Source organism: Sus scrofa, chromosome 2 (assembly GCF_054392235.1).
Source record: "Sus scrofa isolate SSC_HxYL_T2T_F1_AM1 chromosome 2, Sscrofa_HxYL_maternal_Yorkshire_Landrace_v2.0, whole genome shotgun sequence".
Lineage (NCBI taxonomy): Eukaryota > Metazoa > Chordata > Mammalia > Artiodactyla > Suidae > Sus > Sus scrofa.
Window position 1 is genome coordinate 141,216,162 of NC_139384.1, and position 23,095 is coordinate 141,239,256.

General features: G+C 37.6%; 2 pseudogenes across 1 annotated transcript in view; one reads left to right on the top strand and one right to left on the bottom strand.

The window, feature by feature from the left end:
• The window catches only part of LOC146405732 (coiled-coil domain-containing protein 192-like), a 37,619-nt pseudogene that overhangs the window by 9,458 nt on the left and 5,066 nt on the right, over window positions 1–23,095 (top strand). The window contains exon 3 of the transcript XR_014837180.1: window positions 22,596–22,728. The product of XR_014837180.1 is annotated as a coiled-coil domain-containing protein 192-like (transcript). The remainder of the gene's footprint in view (window positions 1–22,595; window positions 22,729–23,095) is intronic.
• LOC100516067 (large ribosomal subunit protein uL24 pseudogene) lies at window positions 9,268–14,484 on the bottom strand (annotated as a pseudogene).

Genomic DNA, 23,095 nt, shown 5'->3' on the forward strand with positions numbered 1-23,095 from the left:
CCTTTCCTACTATGTAACAAAACCCAACAAACTCCTCATTTCAGATATTCATTTAGATGCCACTTACTCCAAAATGCTTTTATTTCTCTTTAAAGTTTGAGTTAGGTGTCCTTCCTAGGTGCTCTCATAATCCTTCTCCCTTTTGTCACCCCATCCCTACCCTCTCCAACTATCCCATATATTCCATGAAAAAGAAGTACAAAAAGTGACTTCCCTGAGGTCTCAAATCAAGTTAGGATTCATTCATTGGTCTTTCTAATATCAAAGCTCATGCTCTTTCCATTATGACAATTGGACTTGACCTCTAGGCAATGGGGAGTCACTAAGGGTTTGAGAGATATTCAGATTTGTACCCAGAGAGCAAACTCTGAGGCTACTGATAAGAATAGATTTATTAGGAAACCAGAGCCAGGCATGTCAATGTGTAAGTTCTTTCAAAATCTAGTTTAGAAACAAATTCTCATGAGTAGTGAAGAGAAGAAAGATATAAGAAATATTTATGGTCTGGATTTGTTGATTAATTAAGTGGAAAAGTAGTATTCAAGACTGATCCAAACTATCACATCAAAAAGAATAAAATACCTAGGAATAAACCTACCTAAGGAGGCAAAAGACCTATACTTCAAATACTATAAGATGCTGGTGGTGAAAGAAATTGATGACAACTGAAACAGAGGGGAAAATAAACTATATTCTTGGGTTGGAAGAATCAATACTGTTAAAATGACCATAATACCCAAGGCAATCTACAGATTCAATGTAATACCTATCGAATTACCAATGGAAGTTTTCACAGAACTAGAACAAAAAAAAATTTTAATTTGTATGGAAACACAAGAGGCCCCAAATAGAGAAAACACTCTTGAGAAAGAACAGCAGAGCTTCAGGAATCATGCTCTGTGACTTCAGATTATAATAAAGCTACAGTCATCAAAACAGTATGGTGCTAGCACAAAAGAAGACACATAGATAAATGGAACAGGATGGAGAGCCCGGAAATAAACCCACTCATTTATCATCAGTTAATCTACAACAAAGGAGGTGAGAATATACAATGGAGAAAAGATAGTCTCTTTAATAAGTGGTTCTGGGAAAACTAGACAACTACATGTAAAAAAATGAAATTAAAACATTTTCTAACATCATGCACAAAATTCATCTCTAAATGTAAGACCAAATTAATTTCCAAAATATCCAAAGGTCATATAGCTCAATATAAAAACAAATAAGCAAACAACCCAATTAAAAAAATGAGCAGACTGGAGTTCCCATCAGGTGCAGCAGAAACAAATCCCACTAGGAACCATGAGGTTGCAGATTCGATTCTTGGCCTCACTCAGTGGGTTAAGGATCTGGTATTGGTGTGAGCTGTGGTGTAGGTTGCACATGTGGCTCAGATTTGATATTGCTCTGGCTGTGGTGTAGGCCAGCATTCGTAGCTCTGATTTGACTCCAAGCCTGGGAACCTCCATATACTGTGGCTTCAGCCCTAAAAAGGAAAAAAAAAAAGGTCACAAGACATAAATAGATACTTCTCCAAGGAAGACACAGATGGCCAACAGGCACATGAAAAGATGTTCAACATCACTAATTATTAGAGAAATGTAAATCAAAACTACAATGATGTGTCACCTCACAATCAGTCAGAATGGTCATCATCAAAAAGTTTGTAAAAACTAAATGCTGGAGAGGGTATGGAGGAAAGAGAACCCTTTTACACTGTTTGTGGGAATGTAAATTGGTGCGACCACTGTGGATAACAGAATGGAAATTCCTTAAAAATTTATCATAAGATAATAGAGTTATCATATGATGCAGTAAACCCACTACTAGGCATATACCTAGAAAAGATGAAAATTCTAGTTCAAAAAGATTCATGCACCCCAATGTTCATTACAGCATTACTTACAATATCCAAGATGGAAGCAACCTAAATATCCATTGACAGATGAATGGATGAAGAAGATAGGGTTTGTGTATGTATGTATATACATATATACACACACAATAGAACATTACTCAGCCACAAAAAAGGAGACAATGTCATTTGCAGCAACACAGATAAACCTATAGCTTATCATATTAAGTGAAGTCAGACAAAGACAAATATCATATGATATAAGGGGAATGATATAAAAAATGATAAAATGAACTTATCTACAAAAGAGGAATAGACCTACAGACATAGAAAACAAATTTATGGTTACCAAAGGAGAAAGAGGTGTGTGTTGGGAGGGGGGAATAAAGGAGTTTGGTATTAACAGATGGACACTAGTATGTACCAAAAAAAAAAACCAACAAAGACCTACTGTAAAGCACAGGGAACTATACTCAATATTTTATAATAATTTATAATGGAAAAGAATCTGTAAAATATATGCCTATTTCGATATATTCATATGTATCTATCTATCTATATACATGTAGATGGTTTTGACTAGGATATCCCTAAAGGGTATCAGGGACTGCCTGTCATTAAATATCCATTAAATAACTGCAAGAGACTACTTATACAACTACAAATTGAAGCACTAAATTGTTCCTCAGGCTAATAAGTGAGATCATCACACAAAACACAAAGTCATACAAAATATATTTATATATACATATATCTGAATCACTTTGCTGTACACCAGAAATTAACACAACATTATAAATCAATGATGCTTCAGAAAAAAAAACATTAATCCCAAGTTTCAGGTGACTGGATGATCTGTGGTTCCCCCAGATATCTTATGTTTGAATCATTAGATGTTAAAGGTGATTGATTTCCTGCTGAAGACTTCATGCAGTCTCAATTTACCCTATGCATGCCCTGGACTCTTCTCAATGCTTTGCAATTTGGATCTCTTCATTTTGGTCTTCTGAATGTTTCAGCCCTTTGACTGATCAGACCCTTACCCTATTTCTTAGAAAGAGGTTTTTTCTTCCCATTTCAGCCCCTGGGGCTTCAAGGAGGAAATTTTGCATGACCATGTGTTTTGTGTGATGATCTCATTTATTAGCCTGAGGAACAGTTTAGAGCTTAATTTGGAGTTGTATAAATACATCTCTGCGGTTATTGAGTGGATATATAATGATCGGCCATCCTTGATACTCTTTAAGGGATATCCTGGTCAAAACCATTTACATCGTAATACTGACAGTTCACTGGCCTTTTCTACTATCATTCTTTCTCATGTAGACAGAGAAGTTTTCTCGATGCCACATGGCAGACTGAACACAGAGCAGGCATGAGACTCTAGCTGTTCTCTCTTAAGCCAGACACTAAGGAGATCTGAGGAGAAAGAAAGACCCCTGGAAGATGTTCAAGGTTAGGAGAATGCATGTCCCATAAGCCAAGCCAGAGAGGAGAGGGTCAACTCTCTGAGTCCTACTGGCAGGGGAAGTATGTGCCTTCCTCCACAAAAGTGTTCTGAGAAGGGAACAGAACTTAAAGGGACAGGCCGTATCTTAGGAATGGGTCCCAGGGCCCTACAGGTGTTGGTTTTAATTTCTTAGAACCTGAAATTAAATTATGGCCTTTTGATATTTGCATCCAAACAACTGACCTTTACATGCAAGTCCACAGATAATGGCCTCACATTTTCCCATGTCTCATTTCTCTCTGGTATTTTTATCTATTCCTATAGCCTGGAGGACTTATTTGGAGATTAAAGGACTCTTAGGAATCCCTATGCCTGGGTCTGTAACTTTATATTTCAATTATCAACTGGTAAATATTTTTACTTTTTGGTGAATATTCCTCTCTTCACTCAACTTAAATGTTTCTTCCCTTATTCAGAGTCTCCTGCTGCCCCTTACCCCAATAAGGGGGTATTGTGGTTAAATGTGGTCCCTTCCAAATCCAAATGTTGAAGTTCTAACTCCTAGTACCTCAGAATATGACTTTATTTAGCAAGACGGTTTTTGCAGATGTAATTAGTTAAAATGAGGACATGTTGGAGTGAGATGGGTTCCTTATCCAATATGGCTGTGTCCTTATTAAAGTGGAAATTTGGACACAGACACACAGGAAGAAAGTCACATGAAGATGAAGACAGAGACCAGGGTCATGCTTTAGAAGCCGAGAAATGCAAAGACTTCCAGCAAATCACCAGATGCCAGAGAAAAGGCCTAGAAGAGAGTCATCCTTACAGCCCTCAGAAGGAACCAACCCTAACGATATTTGATCTTGAACTTCTAGCTTCCAGAACTGTGTGACAACAAACTTGTGTATAAGCCTCTCAGTTTGTGGTACTCTTTAACAGCAGCCTTAGCAAACTAATATGGGGGTAACCATGCTTCTAAATTATAGGCCTTCAGGGGTCTATTTTAAGATGTGCATAAACTTAGGAATGGATGGAAATAACTTGTGAAAAGCAGCAATATTAATAAATGTAAAAGTCTGTTCTGTCTAGGGTGGGGGTGGGATGGGGAGTTTGTTGTTTGTTTTTAGCTGCAAAATTGAAATGAGACCAAACCAGTTCTGTGACCTAAATGTATCTTCAGACACCGAGTTCCTGCCCATTCCACAGGTAGAATAGATAATTTTTACAGTGCTTACCTCGGTTATTTATTGCCAAGGAATTTTGTAGTTTGTAGTCCAAGTCAGCTTGCAAAGCATTTAGCACAAGGGAAGCCTTTGTTTTTTAAGTGAAGTCACTCCTCTCTATAGCATGAGCTCTACAAGGCTTGCCAAGACTTAACTTGGATTTTGAGTGACACTGGGAACTTATTCTACAAAGTTAATTGCTGTGCATGTGGGTGTGGATTGTGGAGGAGATGGTCTAGGAAAACAACAATGAGAGGGGATAAACACCAAAATACAGTACTTAATGGGGGTGGTTTTAATAATTGTACTCTGATGGATTGGGTGGATGGTGAGAGGAAGAGAAGTTTTTAATACACTTGTGGCTTAAATATATGGGTGGGTGGTTCCATTGATTAAGAGAGGGAAGTCTGGGGAAGGTACAGACTATGAAGAGTTCATTCTGAAGACATTACCTCTTACATGCCTAGTATATATTCAAGTATATCCAACAAGCTTAGTGGTCGTATGTAAAAAAAAAATTGACTAGTGTTTCAACCATGGCACCTAATGAGATCAGCTAGGACTCTCCAATTTTTATGTTTAGAGGATTAGAAGAGGAGGAAAGGCCAGCCAAGGAAATTAAGAATCAGGGAGAGATCCAGAGAATCATGTCCTGGAAGCAGTAAGAAGAGTTTCACGAGGCACAGAGTACTTGAATTGCAATATTTTACTTAGAGGCTGAGTAAATGACCAGAAATGTGTACAACACATTTGGAAAAGCAAGAATCATAGGGGACTTGGGCAAAATCAGTTTCTGTGGAGTCGTGGAGGGCAGAAGGCAAGGGCAGAGAGATAGGAGAGGAAAATAACTTAGGGCAGCCCTTCTCACAATCCCTGGGAAAGCTTTCCTATAGCATAAAAGGAAAGAGGTTAGGAGGGAGGGAGGGAGAGAGAAAATTCTGAGAATCTAAGACTCAGAATTTAGGAGTGCCTCTCCTTCTCAGTTAAGTGCACCAATTAATTATCTTTTTAATCGAAACCAACTTGCATTAGCTTTCTGTAACATCACTGAAATGGTCCTGACAAATAGAGCAATTTGTGACATACCCAAGACTCAAAGTCAGGGCGACTCCCACCAAAGGAATACCTTCTAGCCTTTTTCTTGACTTTGACCCTGGAGGAAAAGGACATAGAAGGCTCCCAGAGGTCAGAAACAGAATCAAGCAGATGAAAATCCTCCACTCCCTGCACCACCCAGACAGGCCTTGCTATCTCTGACAAAGAAAATGCAATGTTTCCAAAGGCCTATGACAACTTGAAAGCTGTTTCCCTTTTTCCTCTTTCTTAAAAAGGGGAATTGCATTGTCCGGTTTTCCCCATACTTTAGACATCGTAGGGAGGAAATATTTACAATTTTGTCTTTAGGTGCTGCGTCAGGATGAGTGTCCTCTGGATTTGATTCAGGGAAGGATGCACAAAATGCGGAGCCAGGTACAGAAATGTGATGTGACTTTGGGTGAGAGAAGTATATTTCTGGATTGATGTAGACTAGATGTATCATGTTATGTAGGAGCATTTGGGAAAATGCACATACTTAGGAGCATGAGGGTGTGGACTCTAATTGGTCTCTGTTATTACGGTTACATTTTCTGGAGAACAGCTCCTTCAGGCACCAATCTTTTAATAATCACATGGCTGTCAACCAACGTATTCCTTTTATTTTGCTTTTTTAGGGCCACACCTTCAGCACATGGAAGTTCCCAGGCTAGGGGTCAAATTGGAGCTGCAGCCGCTGCCCTGCGTCACAGCCACAGCAAGGCCAGATCTGAGCCTCATCTGTGACCTACACCACAGCTCATGGCAACACCATATCCCCAACCCACTGAGTGAGACCAGGGATCGAACCTGTATCCTCATGTATACTAGTCCGACTCATTTCCACTGAACCACAACAGGAACTCCCCAACCATTCTTGACTAGAGAGAATGAGTTTTACGTACATGACCTAGGTCCAGTCAAGCATGATATCACATTCTCCTGGCCATAAAGATCGGTCCAGGAGTGACCATATGAACATAGACAGGGAAAAGAGTTCTTTCTCAATGTGATCCTGGAGTGCAAATTGTAACCTGCAGACCTAGAAGGCGATAGGTAGCATCTTCCCCAATGTGTGATGAAAGCTTGTCTGCACTGGGAAACCAGGAGGACAACACACAAGAGCAGCATCAAGATGTGGAGGTAAAAAGAGACAGAGCACTACAATTTCTTTGGAGTCTCTGGAATCTAGTTGTGAGTGAAACAAAAATCTACTTCTGACTCTCCAATTACAGAAGCCAATAATTTTCTTTCTTTCACAAAAAAAAAAAAGATTGAGAATATTGTAAGAAAGTAACAACAGTGTGGGTAGGCAATCATTTTAAGAAGCTTGAGTGGGAAAAGAAGCCTAGAAATGGGAAGATGATTGGAGGAGGAGGTGGTGGAGAGTTCAACAGACAGCTTTTGTTTATCAGAATTACTATAACATGTTTACATGCTGAACGGAATCATCCAGAAAAGGTGAGATAGACAATGCAGAGATGGATTGAGGGGGTCTGGGGCTGTAGAAATTACAGGAGCAAAGGCTTTTGACAGACAGAGGAGATGAGATTGCAAGCCACGTGAAAGGGCTGGCCTTTGACAGAAGAATGTCTTCTCCACTTATTTAGTAAGGATGCCTTTTTGTTCAACTAACAGAAACCCAATTCAAGTAATGTGTCAAGGCCAGATATCATCTCACATAAGAATAAGTCCAGAGATGGAGTAGTTCCAAGACTGGTTACTTCAACAGCTCAAGAATGTCACCAGGAACACAGGTTGTTACCCATCCTTTGCCTAACCACCCAGAGTGTTGGCTGTGTTGTCTTTACATGCTATCTGTAGCCATTTAAGCATTATATGCAATTGTGTTGGCTGTGTTGTCTTTACATGGTATCTGTAGCCATTTAAGCCTTATATGCAATTAGAACATCCTGTGAAAAAGAGATGTTTTTCCTCCTGTATGTCTTTTAAAAAATTCTGGTAAAATCCTTCACCTCAGGCTCCATGGGCCTTTATTGGATTGCAGGCTCATGAAAATAATCTTTTATACCTGGGAATGAGACCAAAAAGTTTGGCTTAGCAATTGTGATTCATTCCCTGGGGCTGGACAAGACCAAGCTTCCCTCAACACATGGCTGCTGGCTAATCCAAATTGGGTGTCTGGTAGCAAGTGGTAAATGGGGAAAGAACTGATGGGAAACAGGTTAGCCATGTGTGCTGCATTAAGGTTTGTGTATACTGGCTGGTAGGAAGGTGAGGCAGTAGCCATCTACCAGCTTTTATTATTTCAGTGAATTATTAATGAGGTGGTCATTTGGGGTAGAGGGTTGAAATCTGAAGAAAAAGAAAGTATGAAATATTTGAGGAAAGAGTAGAGAGAAGTAAATAGAGAAGAGGAAAGTCAATTTGCTAGGGGAAAAACATGATATTTTAGTTTCAGGGTGGTGTTGAGTACCCGTCTGGGATTTGATTTGTTAGTTTAAAACTAAACCAATCCAGGAGTTCCCTGGTGGTCTAGAGGTTAAGGATTCGGCATTGTCACTGCTGTGGTTCTGTTTTGATCCCTGGCCTGGGTATTTCTGCATGCCGTGGGTGTGGCCAAATAGAAATAAACTTAAATAAAATCCAACCAATCCAATTTTGTTATTTTTTTTCTAATAACTTTCAGTGAGTGGATGTAATGCTAACAGTTTTCTTGACCATTAAGACCTAACTAGACAGTCACTATTTTAAAGGAGGTGAAATTCATAAAACATACCATTAACCATTGTAAAGGATACAATTCAGTGGCATTTAGTGTGTTCACAGTATTCTGCAACCACCTGGTCTCTTGAGTTTCAATATTTTTTATTCATCCCAGAAGAACACCTTGTACCTATTAAGTAATGATTCCCCATAATTCCTTCTGCCTATGCCCTGACAACCACTAATCTGCTTTCTGTCTCTATGAGTTTACCTGTTCTGGAGATTTCATTTCAAAGGAATCACACAACATGTGACCTTCTGTGTCTGGTTTCCTTCACTTAGCATAATGTTTTCAATGTTCATTCAAGTTATAGCAAGTATCAGTACTTCACACCTTTTTATGGCTGAATAATATTTCATTGCATGCATACAACAGAATGTGATTATCCATTCATCTGCTAAAGGACATTTGGTTTTCACCTTTTAGCTTCTAAGAATAATGCTGCTATAAACATGTGTATACAAGCCTCTGCGTGGATATATGCTTTCATTTCTCTTAGGCGCATACCTAGGTGTGGAATTGTTGGACCGTATGGTAATTCTATTTTTAACTCTTTGATGAATGACAAAACTGTTTCCCACAACAGCTGCACAATTTTACATTCCCTCTAGCAAGGTATAAGGGTTCTTATTTCACTATATCTTTGCCACTTTCTATTTTTTACTTCTAAATCACAGTGGCTATGAAGTGAAATCTCATTGTGTTTTTGATTTTTTGATTTGCATTTTCTTAATTAATGACCAATTATGTTGAATTTTTTAAATTATGAAATATCCAATTTTATTCATACAATTATTAATCACAATTGCAGGAAGAGGTTTATAGTGCCATATATCAATAATAGAATGAGAAGGAAATGAAATATTAGTGACATCTTATAAAACTGCCAAAAACAGATACTTGGCTAAATATCTAGAGTTAAACCATGGTTTCTCAACAGGTTAAATTTATTTCTACATCTGTGCAATAAGTTGTTCCTTATAGTTATTTTTCTCTCTTCCAGTTTGTCCAGATTTGGCTTCACGTGCAAGGATTTTTTTTCTAGTCTTTGTCTAGTTTTAACCTGCTGAGAACTACCTTGCTCTGGTGAATGCACATATGGACAGTTGTACCATTAGCCTTCTTACACTGCACCTGCTCAATGTAGGTGACATATTTTCTTCTGCACACCTGGACTGCCTCGCTGATTTGCTGACCTTGGTAGTGTCTTCGAACCACTCACACCTCATTGTCCTTGCAGATGGATGGGCACGAGCAGGTATTGTACTTCTGCTGAAACTCCTTGGAGAGAAGGGACACCATGATCTTCTTGAGCACAAGAGGGGACACTCTAATGATATTTGTAATTTTTGTGATCTTCTGAGTTCAGGAAGGTGTCGAACTTCAAGCTAAGGTTTACCTGGCACCAAATATGCTTTCAAACACGTTTTCATGAGTTTGTTGGCCATTTGTATATCTTTTTGGGAAAATGTCTATTCAAGTCCTCTGCCCATTTTTTAATTGGGTTGTTTGTCTTTTTGTTGGGTTGAAAGAGTTCTTTACAGGTATATTCTGGATACCAAATCTTTATCAGACATAGGCTTTGCAAATATTTTTTCTCATGCTGTAGATTATCTTTTCACTTTCTGGATGATGTCCTTTGTTCAAACGTTTTGAATTTTGAAGTCCAACTTAAGTATTTTTTATTTTCCTGCTCTTGCTTTTAGTGTCATACAATCCACTGCCAAAGCTGAGCTCTTGAAGATTTTCTCCTGCTTTCTTCTAAGTGTTATAGTTTTTGCTCTTATATTTATATTTTAATTAATTTTTATTTATGGAGTGGGATGGGGTAGAACATCATTCTTTTGCATGTGGTTATCCTGTTGTCACAGCACCATTTGAGAAGAGACATTTCTTTACTTACGAAATGGTTTTGACACTCCTGGTGAAAACCAATTGACCATAGATGTTTGGGTTTATTTCTGAACTTGCAATTCTACTCCATTGGTCTGTTTGTCTGTTTTTATAACAGAATGACATTGTCAATAATTACTATAGCTCTGTAGTGCATTTTAAAATTGAGAAGTATGAGTCCTCCAAATTTGTTCTTTTTTAAGATTGTTTTGGCTCTTCTGGGTCCTCAAGATTCATATGACTATCAGGGTTAGCTTTTCCATTTCTGGAGAGAAAGCCATTTTAATTTCTGTAGGGATTGCATTGAATCTGTAGTTTACTTGGGAGAGTTTTGTCATCTTAACAGTATTAAGTTTTGTAACACATAAACATGAGGCTTTTTCATTTATTTAGGTTTTCTTTAATTTTTTCAGCAATGTTTTTTAATTTTCAGTGTATCACTCTTTCACCTCTGTGGTAAAATGTTTTCCTTGGTAATTTATTCTTTTGGATACTATTGTGAATGGAACTGTTTTATTCCTTTTCGGATCGCACATTGCTGGTTGTAGTAATCATGCCTTTTATTTTCTGTAATTCAGATGATATGACATCTGGGGTTTGCTGACTGCCCCTTCCCCCAAGCTTGCCAGTTCCTAGAGATAGTGGATGACTTTCCTGTGAGCGTGCCTTTCAAAGTCTGCACTCCCATTACCTCCTCTTAACAGGAGCTCACACTCAGGGCCAGTGTACCCCTGCCCTAACCATACCAGGTACAGGTACCATACAACTAGGGACAATCTCTGTGTTTCAGAGTCCACTACAGTTATTCGAACTAGCTAATCCTAACACTGTTTATCTCTGCTCACCCCTTCCTTCCCACAGAAAGTACATTAAATGCTCCTGTGCACATTATCCCCTTGCTTTCTCTATCTCCGGACTGACTCTGGTCATCCCTATGTGCTCCCCCCACTACCCAGCATAGCCCCCTATGGTGTGGCATGCCCCTTCCTCCTGGGGACTGCGAGTAACGAACTACCTTTTCAATGGCAGTTATCTCCTGATCTGTTGACCTCACCATGTCTGAATAATAATAAATCCTGCATTTTAAAACACAGGTGTAGAGCAACCCAAACTGATTTTTTTGTGTTTATCTTGTAGGCTAAAACTTTACTAAATTCATTTATTAACTGTAGTAGTTTATGGGAGGGCATTTTTTGAAATTACATATAAAATCATGTCATCATCAAGATAGTTTTAGAGATAATTTTCCTTTTCATTTCCAGTTTAGAGGTTTTATTCTTTTTCTTGCTTAATTGTCCTGGGTAGGACTTTCAGTACAAGGGTGAATAGTAGTAGAGAAAGCAGGCATCCTTACCTTGTTCCTGATTTTAGGGGGAGAGCTTTCTATCTTTCACCACTGAGTATGATGTTAGCTGTAGGTTTTGCGTGTGTGTGTGTGTCAGGGGGTGCACTTGCGGCATATGGGAGTTTCCAGGCTAGGGGTTGAACTGGAGCTGTAGCTGCCAGCCTACACCACAGCCACAGAAATGCGAGATCTGAGCCGCATTTGTGGCCCATACCACAGCTCACTGCAACACTGGATCCTTAACCTACTGAGCAAGGCCAGGGATCAAACCCACATCCTCATGGACACTAGTGGGATTCGTTTCCACTGAGCCAAGATGGGAAATCCTAGATGTGGGTTTTTCCTAAACGTTCTTATCACATTGAGAAAGTTTCCTTCTATTCCTAGTCTGCTGACTGTTTCTATTACATTGAATTGTATGAAATATTTTTTTCTGCACCTATTGAAATGATCACATATTTCTCTTTCTTTCTATTAATGTAGTGTATTATAGTAATTTTCTTATTGTTTTTGGACTGTTCTTGCATCTTTGGGATAAATTCCACATGTTCATGGTGTGCGCTCTTTGTAATGTGTCACTGGATTCAATTTTCTAGTATTCTGTTGAGGATTTTTGCATGTATGTTCATAAGTGATAGTGGTTTGTAGTTTTCTTACGGTATCTACACGTGACTTTGATATTAGGGCAATGTGTTAGGAAGTATTTCTTCCTATTCTATTTTTTAGATGAGTTTGCTGAATTCACCAGTGAAGCCATCTGATCCTGAACTTAGGGAAAGTTTTTGATTAATGATTCAATTTCTATACTTCTTGTAGGTCTATCAAGATTTTCAAATTTTCTTGAATCAGTTTTGGTAATTTGTGTCTGTCTAGGAATTTGTCCATTTCCTCTAGATAATATAATTGGTTTGTGTCCAATTATTCATAGTATTCTCTCATAATACTTTTAATTTCTGTAAGGTAGGTAGTAATGTCCCACTTTCACTTGTTTTTGTTATTTTTCTTTCTTTTTTTAGTCAATATCGTTAAAGATTTGTCAAATTTGTTGATCACACTTCCAAGAACCAAATTTTTGGTTTCATTGATTCTCTCTATTGTTTTTCTTTTGATTGTTTTGTTTATCTCTGCTTTAGTCTTTATTATTTACTCTCTCCACTGGCTTTGAGTTTAGTTTTCTTTCTCTTTGAGTTCTTCAAGACATGAAGTTAGGTTGCGAATTTTACATATTTCTCTTTTTTGAATGTACAAAATATTTTCAGCTATAGATTTCTCTCAGGTACTGTCTCTGCTGTATTCTCTAAGTTTTGGTATGTTGTGTTGGTGGTTTCTCTTCATTTGTCTAGGACATTTTATAATTTATCTTATGATTTCTTCTTTGACCCACTGATTCTTAAAGGATGTGTTATTTCTGTTTATTTTCAAATTTCCCAGTTTTCCTCTTGTCATTCCATTGTAATTGGAGAAGGTATTTTCTATAATTTCAATCCTTTTAAATTTATTGAGAATTATTTTGTGGTCTATCTTGGAGAATGTTCCCTGAGCACCTGAGAATTATATGTATCCTGTTGTTGTTGGGTGGATTATCCTGTATATGCCTGTTAGGTCTAGTTGGTTTGTAGTGTTCAAGTCCCTTTCCTTATAGATTTTTTGTTTACATGTTTTATCCATTATTAAAAGTAGTATACTGTTTTAACCATTATTAAAAGTAGTAGCAGTGAAGTCTCTAACTACTCTATGACTATTTATTACTATCTATTTCTCCCTTAAATTCTGTCAATGGTTGTTTCATCTATAGTTATTTCATATTTGTCTGTTGTTTGGAGTATATATGTTTAAAATTTTGATGAATTAGCCCTTTTATCAATATATAATATCCATCTTTGTATTTTGTAAGTATTTCACATGGCATCTATTTGATGCCATCTGATGTAGTATAACCACCCTAGCTCTCTTTTGGCTACTATTTGCATGTAATACATTTTCCCATACTTTCACTCTTTGCTTCTTTGAATCAGAAGTTAGTCTCTTATAGGCAGCATATATTTGAATCACATTTTTATTAATTTTGCTAATCAGTATCTTTTAACTGGTGAGTCTAATCCATTTACTTTTAAAGTACTACTGGTAACAAAGGACATAATTCTGGCTTTTTTATGCCTGTTTTCTATATATCTTATATCTTTTTGTTACTCAGTTCCTCCATACTGTCTTCTTTTGAGTTTGTTTTTCTAGGGTACCATTTCGATTCCCTTTTCCTTTTCTGTATCTTCTTTAGCTATTTGTCTCTAAAATGTTTATATTAGTATACTTGGTAGCTGTCCATAATGTCCATAAATCTCTCAGACTCTGTTCATTTTTCTGTATCCTTTTTTCTTTCTGCTCCTCAGACTGAATAATGTCCGTTGTGCTATCTTTAGGTTTGCTGATACTGTCATTTTCCCACTTATATCTGCTGGTGAACTCTTCTAGTGATTTTTTTTTCTTTCTTTTCTTTTCTTTTTTTTTTTTTTTTTTTTTTTTTTTTTTTTTTGTCTTTCTGCTATTTATTGGGCTGCTCCCGCGGCATATGGAGGTTCCCAGGCTAGGGGTCTAATCCGAGCTGTAGCCACCAGCCTACACCAGAGCCACAGCAACGGGGGATCCGAGCCGCGTCTGCAACCTACACCACAGCTCACGGCAACGCCGGATCCTTAACCCACTGAGCAAGGGCAGGGACCGAACCCACAACCTCATGGTTCCTAGTCGGATTCGTTAACCACTGCGCCACGACGGGAACTCCTTTTTTTTTTTTTTGGATTTTTTTTTTCCATTTCAACCAACTATTTTGCTTTCCAACTCCAGAATTTCTGCTTGGTTTCTTTTTATAATTTTTATCCCTTTAGTCATATCCCCTACCTGTGCATACGTCATTCTTAAGATTTCCTTTCCTTCTTTGCCCAGTTTCTTTCAGCTTTTTGAGCATATCTAAGATACTTAAAGTGTTCATCCACTAAGTCCAAAAGCCCAATGTCTAGGCTTCCTCATGGATGATTTTTTATCAATTTCTTTTTTTAAAGTAAATGTGCCACACTTCACTTTGTAATTTTTTGTTGAGAACTAGATATTTTGAATATTATAATATGGTAATGCTGGAAATCAGATTATTTCTCCCTCTTCAAGAACTGCTATTGTTACTTATTGAGGTCTACAGTTATATATTTGTTTATTTTTCCAAACTAATATTTTCAGAGAGCATATTTCTTGTCATGTGTGGTTACTAAAGTCTTCTGTCCCATTACTTCTGCCATTAGCCAGGGACATGACAAAGATTGCCTTGAATGCCAGCATCTCTCTTCATCAAGTGCTTCCCTAGATGCTTCAAGTGTTCTGCTAGACTTTAGAGCCTGGAAATGGTTTATTCTGACAGTTCTTTCCAGTTCAAAATTTATTTAAGCGGAAGGACCAGTTCCTGGAGCTTCCTCCTCTGCTATCCTCTTTGAAGTCCGGGAGTCATTTGTTTTAACTATTAACTTGAATACAAATCTAAAATATATCAGTACTCTTTCTTGACTGCATCAAGAAACTATTCAGCAAATACAGTTTATCTTTCACTTGTAACTGTATCACTTTACCTTTATGATGATCTTTTATCAAATACTGGAAACTATTAAATTTAGAATGGGTAAGCAATGAGATCCTACTATAGAGCACAGAGAACGATATGCATTATCTCTTGGGATAGAACATGATGGAAGATAATATGAGAAAAAGAATGTATATATATGTATGACTGGATCACTTTGCTGTATAGCAGAAATTGGCACAATATTGTAAATCAATTATACTTTAATTAAAAATTATTTTAAAATTTAAAAAAATTGAGGTATATATTAAAAGTTGAACTTTTTTAGTGGATTTACACATCCTCAAATAAATTATATGAAAGTTGTCACTTTGTTTTACATAACTCTTACAACAAATATTGCTCACACTTTTAAAATCACCTCTTCCTTCCAAGTTTGTTGGAATAAAGGAAAGAGGAGAAGGGGGCCTGCTCTTCAAAAATCAAATGAAGAATATTAGCCTCCCAGTGTCATGTGAACTATATGTCTAGCAAAGGTGGCTAACACAAAAATTGATTACATAAAGAATAAATTCATTTCTACTCTCTTTTTGTAAGCAGATACGAGTCAATTGAACCAAGCTTTTATTTTTATGCTCTTTCAAGCAGTTCTTACAAAAAGGGAAAAAGAGAAAAGGAAAAAAAAAGAACTAAAGAGGAAGAAATGCCCAAGATCCCCAGAGTATTGTGATATCTTGCAGCTGCTAACTCGGATTTCCTCTTTCTTTCTTTGATGCCTTGTTTTCTACCCCATGATTTGAATTTGAATTTAAGCAGCATTCCTTGGGGCTTCCTGATTTGAAAATTAAATTTTGAAAAGCCCTAAAACGCCCATGGAAACAAAAGAGTGAATTCAAAATGGCAGTTAATATCTTGTAACTTAGCAATAGAATACAATGTTTTATTGCTTAAAAAAAACTCAGTGCTTAAAAAAACTCAGATGTGTAATTTTTATTTCACTTCACTTTATTTTTCTCTCAACTTTTTCTTTTCATTCCTTCTGCATTCTCAGGCTTATTTAATAGGTAGTTTTCAAAGAGGCTGGGGGAATATCAATTGCCCTATGCCAAAAAAAAGTTTCATCATTATATAATGGAATACAATATTAGTTCTTGCCTCAGTGTATTCACATGAGGAAGAGCTAATAAGATCCCTTTACCCCACTTTTGGGAGATTATGATACAAATGAGAATTAAAACTCATAGTTTAAAAACGTAGTAAATGGAATGATCTTAGGAAAGATTGCTCCTGGTCCATTTGCTTGAATCTTATTATAAGTTTTGACAGAATTTAACAGAAATCCTTCTGGGGAATTTACAGCCTAGTTAGAATACCTATGACTGGAGAACTACCTTTTAAAAATACAGCAAAGTACCGTGGTAGAAATTTATTATGATTACATAGGTAATAGTATCAGAGGGTGTGTGCTGATTCCACATCAAGGCTTCTTGCAGTTAAGCTGAACCTGAGCTAAACATATTTGAGTCAATGGGATATTCAGATAGAAATCTCATTACAAGAGGAGAGAAAGGAGATGGGGTTGGTATCTACATAAAAAGGAAGCAAGATTACAGGACAGAGTTCTCAGGTCTTAGGAAAAAGGGAAAAAACTTCCTTCAGGTCAGGTAAATAAGTAAACACATTGAAAAAGAATGCTGAAAATCACGTAATGGGGGGGGGAATCACAGAGCTCATCTTTTCAGGCAGCCTCCTAATGAGATTTTTTTTTTTGGGGGGGTCTCTTTTTTAGAGCCATACCCATGGCATATGGAGGTTCCCAGGCTAGGAGTCTAATTGGAGCTGTAGCTGTCAGCCTACACCAGAGCCACAGCAACGCCAGATCTGAGCCACATCTGTGAACTACACCACAGCTCACAGCAACATTGGATCCTTAACCCACTGAGAGAGGCTGGGGATCAAACCCACAACCTCATTGTTCCTAGTCACATTCGTTTCCACTGCGCCATGATGGGAACTCCCCTAGCTAGATTTTAAATGTAATATAAAACCCAGAGGGGGAAGCAGACCCAAATCCAACCCATTATTATTGGCTATGGGCAAGCTGATTCATCCCTAAAAGCCCCCAGTTCCTCAATCCTTAAAATAGTAACAACTAAAAATATAAACCAAATGTGTGGAATGTGTGGCCACCAAATAAATGTTAGTTACTGCTGTTTTTCCATGGACTTTACTCACTTGTGGTCAAGATCATGAAATTTGGGGATCAGATAATGTATCAATAGAAAGCATATGGTAGCAAGTAAGAGAAAACTCAACTTCTCAACAATAAGGAAACTTACAAGTCCACCAAGTGTAAGTCCCAGGGTAGGAGGTACTTTGACAATAGTTGATAAAACATTTCAATAATGTCAACAAGACCCAGATTTTTTCTATTGTCCACACTTCCACTCAGAATGTGGCCTCATTATCTAACTGGTTTCTCAGATGTTTCTGGGATGGCTATGGTAGCACTCCTATGTTAGATAAGAGAAAGTGCTTCTCCAAATCATCAAAGTTCCTCCTGTGTAGTGTGAGTGGTCCAAATTAGGTCACTTTTCCTCACACATTAACTGTTGACGGAGGAGAGCCAGGCTCTGATTAGTTTAGGTCTTGATTCCTAAGCCCAACAGCAGGAAAGACAATGTGATTGTCTCATAATTAGCTGCACTCCTGGGATCAGGTTTAGGCTTAGGGAGTCAGACCCAACATCTACTGCCAAAAACTTGGGTTCCAATATTTATCTGTTATATCCTTGAACAAGTTGCATGTACTGAATTTCCTTATCTGCAAAATGGGTAGGAAGCTGAATAGAAATGAATAAATAAGAGAACAAAAAGTTCTCAGAATATGTGGTATTTAGTAAGTACCCTGTAAATATTAAGCATTAATATTTTTCATCTGTGTACTTTTATATTGTGTAATATTTTTAAATTTTCTGTTTTTCGGAAAAAACAGTGTTTTCTAAAATATAAACAATATCATTTCTTACCTCCAAAGTCTTACATACAATAAATATCCAACAAATTTGTTTAACAAATGAGGGAATAAATGAATATCTGTTGAGTGAATGAATAAAGGCCTACAAATAATAGGAGATAGATTTAAAAGAAAGACAACCAAATGGTGACTGGATGAATTATAGATCAGTCAGGACCTGGGAACAAAATGAGCTGGATTAAGAAAGAATACATTTGGGATTTAAAAAAAAAATCAGACCTAAAGAGACCTTTTCCCTGAAGACTAGAATGGTTACAGGTAGTGAGCAAATGAAATACAATATGAGCCAACTCACAGAGGCTATGATGGCTTCAGATAATTTATTTTACAATATGATAAATAAAAAATATTTGGATAAAAGCCCATATGAATGCTTACTGCAGTCTAGAGGAGATGGAAGAAATAATAATATCTATTGAGTACTTGTTATATTTCAGGCATTGTTCTAAGTGTTTCTCTCATATAATCTTATATAAACCTCAAAACAAATGTGTGAGTTTGGCACTGTTCTTTTTGTCCTCATTCCTGTTCATTGATAGGAAAGTCAAGCTCAGAGAGACTGAGCAACTTGTCTGAATCACAAAGATATCAAGCGGCAAACTGAGACTTTGACTTAAAGGGTCTGAGTCAAGAGTCTGTGTCTTTAGCGATTACACTATACTGTGGGATAAAATGGAAGCGTGAGCAGAGAAACCAGACTGTATTTCCAAATTATCGTGCACCCAAGACTGAGATGTGTTGCTGCCCATGTGATCACAGGCCTCCCAGGTCACTGAGAGCTGAAAGGCAAAGCCTGACCAGTTCATGGTACATGTGTTGCCTCCAGCCCTCATGTTGCACTTTTGTCATCCTCTGTACATAACATAATAGCTGCATAGGATGTTAACTAGACAGATATTTGTTAAGGGAATGACTTTGTGGATGGATGGATGGATGGATGGCTAGATACAGGTATATATGATGTGCTCAACTTACTTCCCTGGCACCAATCATGGAAATATACCAATCTCTTCATGCCTCTCCATTTGGTAATTTGTCTTTAAATATGTGTTGCCCTTTTCAAGATGAGAGTATGCTTTGCAATAATACTTGGAGTAATGCAAAAGGGATACTTAGAGATAATCCATGCCTCAGAGCACAAGAGTTGGCATGAATACAAAGCTATGTGTCCCTTTCCAGGGACTCTTTCAGAATTATTGCTGAGGTATAGACAAAAAGCATAATAAACTTCTTGAATGAATAAAGTTAGTTCAGCTGCTGTCCAAAAGAGTTAAGGAACTACAGACTATTAAACTACCATGCTCCTCAAGAAGAATCTACATATAGTAAAACAGTCACTTCTAGACATTTTTTCGTTGTGGTTTAGCATAGCTCTGCCCTTGATCAGACTTTAACTAAAAATTCCTGCATTTCCCTTCAGCTTCATCTACCATGCTACTTACATGGCAAAGACTCAAGAGTCAGAACTACTCTTTCTAGAGAGCTGTAGTCTCCCAAGAGTTAAGTTTAGAGAACCGAATGTAAACCCCAACACAGATTTTATTTTTTTATTTTTTTTACATTTATTTTTATTTTTTTTATTTTATTTTCCCACTGTACAGCAAGGGGATCAAGTTATCCTTACATGTATACATTACAATTACATTTTTTTCCCCACCCTTTGTTCTGTTGCAACATGAGTATCTAGACAAAGTTCTCAATGCTACTCAGCAGGATCTCCTTGTAAATCTATTCTAAGTTGTGTCTGATAAGCCCATGCTCCCGATCCCACCCACTCTCTCCCCCTCCCATCAGGCAGCCACAAGTCTCTTCTCCAAGTCCATGATTTTCTTTTCTGAGGAGATGTTCATTTGTGCTGGATATTAGATTCCAGTTATAAGTGATATCATATGGTATTTGTCTTTGTCTTTCTGGCTCATTTCACTCAGGATGAGAGTCTCTAGTTCCATCCATGTTGCTGCAAATGGCATTATGTCATTCTTTTTTATGGCTGAGTAGTATTCCATTGTGTATATATACCACCTCTTCCGAATCCAATCATCTGTCGATGGACATTTGGGTTGTTTCCATGTCCTGGCTATTGTGAATAGTGCTGCAATGAACATGCGGGTGCACGTGTCTCTTTTAAGTAGAGTTTTGTCCGGATAGATGCCCAAGAGTGGGATTGTGGGGTCATATGGAAGGTCTATGTATAGATTTCTAAGGTATCTCCAAACTGTTCTCCATAGTGGCTGTACCAGTTGACATTCCCACCAACAGTGCAGGAGGGCTCCCTTTTCTCCACAGCCCCTCCAGCACTTGTTATTTGTGGATTTATGAATGATGGCCATTCTGACTGGTGTGAGGTGATATCTCATGGTAGTTTTGATTTGCATTTCTCTTATAATCAGTGATGTTGAGCATTTTTTCATGTGTTTGCTGGCCATCTGTATATCTTCCTTGGAGAAATGTCTATTCAGGTCTTTTGCCCATTTTTCCATTGCGTTTTTGGATTTTTTGCTGTTGGGTTGTATAAGTTGCTTATATAGTCTAGAGATTAGGCCCTTGGTTGCACCATTTGAAACTATTTTCTCCCATTCTGAAAGTTGTCTTTTTGGTTTCCTTTGCTGTGCAAAAGCTTTTCAATTTGATGAGGTCACATGGGTTTATTTTTGCTCTAATTTCTATTGCTATGGGAGACTGACCTGAGAAAATATTCATGATGTTGATGTCAGAGAGTGTTTTGCCTATGTTTTCTTCTAGGAGTTTGATGGTGTCCTGTTGTATATTTAAGTCTTTCAGCCATTTGGAGTTTATTTTTGTGCATGGTGTGAGGGTGTGTTCTAGTTTCATTGCTTTGCATGCAGCTGTCCAGGTTTCTCAGCAATGCTTGCTGAATAGACTTTCTTTTTCCCATTTTATGTTCTTGCCTCCATTGTCAAAAGATTAATTGACCATAGGTGTCAGGGTTTATTTCCGGGTTCTCTATTCTGTTCCACTGGTCTGTCTGTCTGTTTTGGTACCAGTACCACACTGTTTTGATGACTGTGGCTTTGTAGTATTTCTTTTTTTTTTTTTTTTTTTTTTTTGTCTTTTTGCTATTTCTTGGGCCACTGCAGCGGCATATGGAGGTTCCCAGGCTAAGGGTCAAATCGGAGCTGTAGCCACCGGCCTACACCAGAGCCACAGCAACGTGGCATCCGAGCCGCATCTGCAACCTACACCACAGCTCACGGCAACGCCAGATCGTTAACCCACTGAGCAAGGGCAGGGACCGAACCCGCAACCTCATGGTTCCTAGTCGGATTCGTTAACCACTGCACCACGACGGGAACACCTGTAGTATTTCTTGAAGTCTGGGAGAGTGATGCCTCCTGCTTGGTTTTTGTTTCTCAGGATTGCTTTGGCGATTCTGGGTCTTTTGTTTTTCCATATAAATGTTTGGATTGTTTGTTCTAGTTCTGTGGAAAATGTCATGGGTAATTTAATAGGGATTGCACTGAATCTGTAGATTGCTTTGGATAGTATGGCCATTTTTACAATATTGATTTTCCCAATCCAGGAACATGGAATATCTTTCCATTTCTTTACATCTTCTTTGATTTCTTTAATTAAAGTTTTATAGTTCTCGGCATATAGGTCCTTTACCTCCTTGGTCAGGTGTATTCCGAGGTATTTGATTTTGTGAGGTACAATTTTAAAAGGTATCGTATTTTTGTATTCCTTTTCTAATGTTTCATTGCTGGTATACAGAAATGCAACTGATTTCTGAATGTTAATCTTATATCCTGCTACTTTGCTGAATTTATTAATCAGTTCAAGTAGTTTTGGGGTTGAGTCCTTAGGGTTTTCTATGTATAGTATCATGTCATCTGCATACAGTGACAGTTTGATCTCTTCTCTTCCTATATGGATGCCTTTGATTTCTTTTGTTTGTCTAATTGCTGTGGCTAAGACTTCCAAAACGATGTTGAAGAGCAGTGGTGAGAGTGGGCATCCCTGTCTTGTTCCAGATTTGAGTGAGAAGGCTTTCAGTTTTTCCCCATTGAGTATTATTTTGCTGTGGGTTTATCATAAATGGCTTTGATTATATTCAGGAATCTCAATACAGATTTTAGATTCAGCTGTACAAATAAAGTACAATCTTGAAACATAATAAAAATGAATATTGAGATTGTTGTACTATAAAATCCCTCTCCCTGCTATAATTTTGTGGTCTCTTCTCCTGCCCAAAAAATTTCTTTGTTGTGAAAAAATAAATAAAACCAACATTATTTCCTTATCTCTCTAGACCAATCATTTGTCAACTAGAAGGAAAGTTTCAAAGGCCATTTTCATATTTCATAGATATTGATAGAAGACAATTCATTTATAAATTGGACTTTTAAAAGGAGCTTGAAAAATAACACTGTATTTCCATACCCTTACAAGCAAATGTCTTTAGCTTGCAGCCTCTGAAAGAACAAACTCAAAACTGCTTGAGTAAGTTTCCTGGTTGGAGGGAAAAATAGAGGCTTTGAATCACAAGGAAGACAATGGGGAACTGAGCAAAAAAAATGGTTCTTGCAAAAGCCCAGGTATGTTATAAAAGAAAAATAATTATTTTAAAAGTTACCTAACTTATACAAACTGACAATTCTGTCGTTATTTTTGGTTTGTTGGAAATTAATATGGTAAATTCAAGATGGTAAGAAACAATATTTGTATTCCCTGATGAATATTCACATATAAAAATTAAATTTCCTTGTGATTTTTTTTTGGGGGGTCTTTTGAGAGTTGTCCTTGTGGCATATGGAGGTTCCCAGGTTAGGGGTCGAATTGGAGCTATAGATGCTAGTGGCCTATGCCACAGCCACAGCAATGCCAGATCTGAGCCGCATCTGTGACCTAACCACAGCTCCTTAATTCACTGAGCAATGCCAGAGATCGAACCCGCATCCTCAG